The sequence below is a fragment of the Pinus tabuliformis genome, chromosome 5_1, assembly GCF_031772625.1.
Source record: "Pinus tabuliformis cultivar Carrire ecotype Pingquan chromosome 5_1, CPIR1, whole genome shotgun sequence".
NCBI classification, from domain to species: domain Eukaryota; kingdom Viridiplantae; phylum Streptophyta; class Pinopsida; order Pinales; family Pinaceae; genus Pinus; species Pinus tabuliformis.
This window is the reverse complement of record NC_142305.1, coordinates 354,486,305-354,493,454: the sequence shown is the minus strand read 5'-3', so window position 1 is coordinate 354,493,454 and position 7,150 is coordinate 354,486,305.

Below are 7,150 nucleotides of genomic sequence, written 5' to 3'. Positions count from 1 at the left end.
ACTTGTTGTTCACTGTATTTGGATTCTGCAGGAGGCTTGAATCTGTTTTGATTTTTAGTTGGATTTTTAGTATTGACTCCTTTCGAAAATCCTTTTTGGAAGCTGCTGCGTGCTCCCTTACTACCCATAGGCATTTTACTGCCCCGCTTATCTGTCCAACGCTTCCCAGAATTTTCTCCTTTTGATTTGTTCTGCTGATAACACAGTCTTGCTTTTCGAATCGCTTCATCCATGGTCTTCGGATTATCGAACTCTATCCTTTCTCGCATGGTCAAAGGTAAGCTGCTAACAAATATTTGCACCTTAGCCTTCTCTTCACGAATATAGGGCACATAACGAAGCAGGGATGTGAATTTAGTTACAAACTCATCAATGGTCTGCTATCCATGCCGCAGATCATGAAATTCTCGCGCTTTTTCATCATAAAAGTGTTCTCTCAGATACTTCTCTTTATAATATCCTTGAAACTTTTCCCATGTCACATCCTGTTCACTTATTCCCCGCACCATCTTGACCTCCTCCCACCATAGCGTGGCTTTGGCCTGCAACTGGAATATAGCCAGCCTTGCCTTAAGATGATGATCATATTCATACACCTGAAAATACTTATTCATATTAATTAGCCATGCCTCTGCAGCTTCTTCTGATTCCCCGTCGAAATGAGGTGGTTTAATTTTCCGAAACTCCCCTTGTAGTTCCATCCGGGGTCTTTTTGGGGTTTGATATTCCGAAGCATTGACAGACTTCTCTCCTCGCGTCTCTGCCCTGCCCTCTGTTTCTTCTGGTTCAGTATGATAGCTCTGTTCATCTGTTATTCTTGGCTGTTCAGGTCTCGGATGTGACTGCTGTTGATGTTGCTTATCAGATAAGCTTTTCAGAATCCTCTCATGTTCAACATTTAATCTTTCGTTATCTGCACGCAGCCGGGCCATTTCGTCCTTTAGCTCCTGCACTGTCCTCAATAGCGTCGAGTCATTATTGCGGCCTGCTGCTCCCAGTTGCACCCAAAGCTCAGGATTTCCCTGAGGTTGTTCCATGTTATCCGGTGGTTCCAGATTTTCATAAGGAGCACTATTTGCTCTGCTCATTCTGCTACTACCTGCTTCAGAATAACTTATTAAACAGATTTAATTTATCTTTGGCGTATGATACTATTTATATTCATGTTACTGTAATTTTTAAATTTTTCCCAAAGGTCACAGAGTTGTAAACCTTGGGCTCTGATACCAAATTGTCACGCTCCCAACAGAACATAGAAGTAAAATTTTTTTATCTACTATATTAACCTTACATATTTGTAATTATCAATACAATCCATGTTAATCCTTATGGTTGACTTCACATATCAACATTAATCTACGTTCCACTTATGATAACCACATATATTATAATAACACTCATAATCGCATTATATATTATGGCAATAATTATAATCACAACATATATGATAACACGGTATTCGTTTTATGCATGGGCAATGAGTATCGCTTGACCCTACCATATATGAGATTCACGGTACATAAATACATTCCATTGTTTAACTTTACATGTACATATGTTGACTTGGCAACACGTCACACAGTTTGCATTGGTGCTTTAATGGTTTACTTATGGTTAGCGGATTCTTCATATCCCTAGAAATCTGTGACCGGTCCGGCCCTACCATCGATCCAACTGGTTTGATCTGCAGCGTCCACTTGGATGGATTAACGGTTATGTGTCAAGCTTCCATGTGCGCTTGGAGTCTACGGCCTGACACATTGGGCTTGCCACCTTCGCGCCAGAACTATCCCGAAGTCCACCGGCTATCAGACGGTGACTACAAGGTCTACACAGATCTACGGTTCTGGTTGAGCCACGAATCGGTAAGGGTTTCATGTTATATATATGCTTGTTTATGTTTTCAGCTCTATTTTCCCGGTTCGTTCATTTCATTGCAGCAACAGCACTGCATTCACTTCAGCACTGCTCTGCGTTTGCACAGCATTCTCCAGGCCTCGACCTTCAGCCATTGCTCCAATGTTCAACCTTCCTTATCCTTGGAACTACTCGTTCTGTGACATACGACATCAGGCTTGTTAAATCCGGTATTGACATTCCTATTCCTCTGCGTTTTGTTACAGGTTTTCATTATTCGCACCAGGTTCATCTCTAATACAGTTGTTGACTTGTGCAGGTGGTTCATTACCATTCCGTCAGGGTCGAGGCTTCGATCATTTCGCCGGATTGTCGTTACCAGGTAAGGGTTTAACACTATCGCCTTTTTCCAAGTAATTCATCCGGTCCTTACTGAATACTTATTCCCTTTGACAGGGATGCCGGCTTTGTATTTCGTTTACTTGCTCCTCTGCACCAGCTCAGAGTCCCGGCTTAGTCGGAACTACTCAGCTAGGAGGCATAATGTTTTAAGTGCGCTCATAGTCGAGCCTCATTTAGATACAGAACTATTATTTTGGTCATGAGCTGTTCACTGGAACACAGTCGTTATGTTTAATGTGTTGGTTAACATTTGTTGTAATATCACACAGTACTCGGAAATACCGAGGTTACAGTATTATTATTATGTTTTCATCCGGTTTAATGATGTTTCCATTCCGGCCTGTTATCGGTCTCTGTTAATGAAATTATATGCTGTTTACAGTGAATCTCTGCTGTGTATCCTCCACTTATTGTTGCATGCATATGTGTTATGTTACCGGCCTTGGCGCCTCGGCCAGCATGCACCAGTTGCGGCTCGGTACGAGGGGGTTCGCCAAAGCGGAGAGTTTAATGGATGAGGTTGCATGCAACCAAGGACACCATGTTTCTTCCACGGCGTTTTTACTTATTGATTCTTATATGATAAGCTGTGAATGTATAGGGTTTTCCTTATTGCATGAGACCAATTTGCAAATACTTCGAATATGTTATACTGTAGACATGATTCGTTTAAAATCTTTGTAACTATTTGCGGTTCAGCTGACCAGGTTAAGATAGGGTTTAGTGTTTGCCTCATTTGCTATTTTGATAAAAGCACAGTTATATTCTCGGCGATTACTTAGCCCGTGAGGATTTCTAACTCACGCAAGATTATATATGCATTAATGTATCAAGGGTTACTGCCATTTTTGTTAGCGGCGAACGCCTGTACAATTTCTCGTTTTCTATATTCCAAAGTGAAGATTCTAATCTGTACTGTCACTTTTACATATAATGAGGGTTTATACCACCGATGTTATGATAAACTATTGTTTCTTTAGGGAATGATGCAGACTTAACTCTGTCGCTATTTTTACTTCGTATAAACTATATGGTTCTTTTATCCAGTTTATACATACAGCTTTGTTTCGGCATTCGATTCTGTTCGTATATTTGACCTTTGGTTCTATTCTATATTTTCAACAATGGGTTTTGTTCTACATTTCATACCGAATACAATACTTGTTTTTCTTGATACTGTTTAAGGAGAAATAACTAGATACCCTACCATTTATCTTTCCTTTTCTGTACAGTACAAACAGAAAACATTCCAGCAGATATATATATATATATATATATATATATATATATATATATATATATATACGTGGTAAGGCATACCTGTTATTCTGCCAAACCTTTAGTAATGCTTGTCTTTCCACCCGTCCGTAGGAAGAGTTCTTCTTTGACCTTCCACCCCCAAGCACTTGCAGGTCCTACTCGACCGCAATTACACTGGTCTCGCCAGTAAACACTATCTGATCCTAACCAGACTTGGCATTTCCCCCTTTTCCTCTGGGGTCTCAACTACCTCAAGGTAGTTAGGGTTCCAATGTAACTGATTCCTCAGTTACTAACCATGATTAATCATAACTCAATTCAAATAGTACCAACACAATTTGTCTTTCATTAACATAAAAATTAATAACAGGATTATATATATTTTAAAATAAAGTCCTTGTTCAATAATTACTTTCACCATTTACTAATATTAACTTTTCACAAGGGATGTTACAAAATGGTTTCCACCAGTTTAATTTAATTATCAATAATTATTAGGTGGATAGCAGGGGCTTAATCAATGATTGAGATTTATATTTAAAATAATTATACTCTTATATGCATTGATAGATATGATGAATTAATATATTTTCATTTAATTATCAATTATTATTAAATAGTTAACAAGATTTATTCTTCGTAGAATATTATAAAATAATATTAATAGTATTCATAAATCAATTGGTTATGACCTGTTGTGCATTGATGCTTATCATGGATCGACAGTTATAGACATAGACAGGTAGACGGGAAAAGATCCAGATTTAACTTCAAAATAAATATTTTTATTTTCTTGATCCATGAAAGTCTAGGCTCAAATAATACTTCTTAACACGAAAGTCACTAATTAAATTGTCCCATAAACTATAATAACAATAATTTAAAACAATATTATATTTAATTTAATTTATATATATTTATATTTTTAATTTCATATTATAAAATTTAATATAAAATAAATACTTACTATCCATGTTTACTATCCATTATTATATATATATATATATATATATATATATATATATATATAATAAATACTTATTATGAATCGATTAATATCCAGGTTTACTATCCATTTTATATAGGACAGTCCTGCTCCTAACATGAATTGAGTTGATTCTTAATCCCTTCTGATTTATAAATATATTGTTTTATATTTGGAATTTTCTTTTTCTATTTATATAATATTTTTTAAACAATTTTTTTTATCTTTCTTTTTTTAATAAAATATATATATTTATCTATTAATATAATTATAATTATAATAAAATAAAATAAAATAAAATGTTTAAAATGATTTTTTTTAGGGTGGGAATTATAAGTATTTCACTTTTGGATAGGCATAAAAACTTAAATTCGAGCCATATTAATTGTCAAATATATTTTATAAATCTTGACCCCCTAAAATAATTATCAAATACATTTCGTAAAAAAGGGACTCGGAACCTCAATACCACCCTAAAATAGTTATCAAATACATTTTATAAATTTCCACATTGAAGGCATATTTTTGAAACTTGTTCCTCTGAAATGTTTTAACATATATGATACTGTTAGCATATATGCGTGACATTCCATAGTTGGTGTAATTTTTGATAATCCGTGATATGTATGGATAATTGTCGTTTAGCAAATCAATATTTTAGAGAAGAATAGCAATTTCAATTGATAATCATATTTGTCTCTAGTATTGAAAATGAATGAAATATTTTAATTATTTTATGTTTTCACTTTTTAATATTAAAATCGATTGATTTAATTTGATGCGAAATTGTAATTCCATATTATTGAAAAACCCTCGAAGTATATGGCTTGTGTAATCTGTCAATTGAAATATGCAAATCCCACCCACATATTCTTATAGCAGTTGGTAATTTCCCAGAAAATAAAAGTCGTTGTATTTTCATTAGGAAATAAAATTGGATACATTATCCATTTTTTTGTTGTTGTATTTTCATTAGGAAATAAAATTGGATACATTATCCATTTTTCTGTTACAGTACGAGATCACGGTTGGAAGAAGTGAAAAGGAGTCGCCTTCACTAAGTGGGTCCACAGGCTATTTTTGGCGCAAAGTCTATTTTTAGACTATGTCTATTTTTAGACATATGGATCATGGTCTATGAGTTGCAGGATGCTATTTGTGGATGATTGGTCATGTTGGTAAAAATAGATGAAATTCTATTTTTAGACATATGGGCGGAGTCTATTTCTAGACTCCCAGGCTAAAAATAGAACAATCGAATATTATTAGTTCGTAATAATATTTGGACTATAAACATTATCTTATCCTCTTGGAGCACTTTAGTTCCAGCTACGGATGTGGCACATGCAGCTATCAGAAGGAAATATGATTTTCTTATGGGTCAGTTGAGCTATTGCATGATGGACTTCAGTTAGAACTCAAGAGATTGAGTTTGGTGGAGTTGATTGAAAAATTGATGGAGTTGTGTTCAGTTTGACTTAGTTGAACTAGTTGTATTTAGTCTAACTGCAGAATACACTAGTGATGAGTGATGTGAATTAATTATTAATTAATTCACTAATTATTAACTCATAAAGCAACTAAAGAATACATTAGTTAACTTAGTGCATGGACAGTTCAGTGGAGACAAGTGTTAGAGGTGGGTGAAAGAGTGAGACTGCTATTAGTTGTGACTATAGTTGTGCATGAGATTTGCACAATCAATGATGGAGATTGCCAATGAGGATTGCATGGTACAAGTCAAGGGAAAACGAGTTAGGATCCGATCTGTTCTCACATTCTCACATTGGATTGCGCAGTAGAGGCAGGCAGACAGCGGTGGAGATTTGAACCTGTGACTTGATTCAAATCTGAGCTAGTTTGTGTGTAGAAGGTGGAGATAGTACTGAGTACCTGTGAGGAGTATTGTACTATGTATTGTTACATGTTCTCTATCGTTATAATATACAGATAGTTGGGGGTTTTCAGCTGTATGCTTTCCCCGGTTACATAGTGTGTTAATGTGCGCATGCGATTGATGTTTCATTGTTTTTAATTCCGCAAAATTGATAATCAACATAGAGGAGGTTATGTATTATGCATGCATTCCGCAATAGTGTATAATCAGGATAATCTCTGTGACTAAGTGTGATATTATTCAAAATTTCTACATGGTATCAGAGAAGAGTTGATCATCAAATCTATTATTCAGAAAGTAATTACATTTTATTTCTTCAGGCAGAGTCTGTAATCGGGCCAGGTAGCCTCTGAATTCATCCTTCCTTTGGAAGGTGAGATATCTGGTAAAAGCCCATACAATCAATCGCTGTATGAGAATTACTTTGTTCTCACGAATTTTAGATCAGCAACAATTGAGTTTTGAGCTGATGGAATTCGAATTTGTAGCAGTGTTTTCTTGGTGTCAAAGTTGAAATGTCTTTCAACAGATTGCGATTGGAGTATGCTCTTGAGGGCAACTCGAATTATATTGCATGGAAAGACAGCATGGAGGCAGTGTTAGATGACAATGGGCTGAAGGAGTTCATAGAGGCTGAGGTCCCAAAGCCTACTGATGCTGCTCACGTTGAGGTTTGGCAAAATAAGACAACAAAGTGTCGAGGAATTCTATTGGAGGGCGTGAAGGATCACATTGTATCCAGCGTGCAT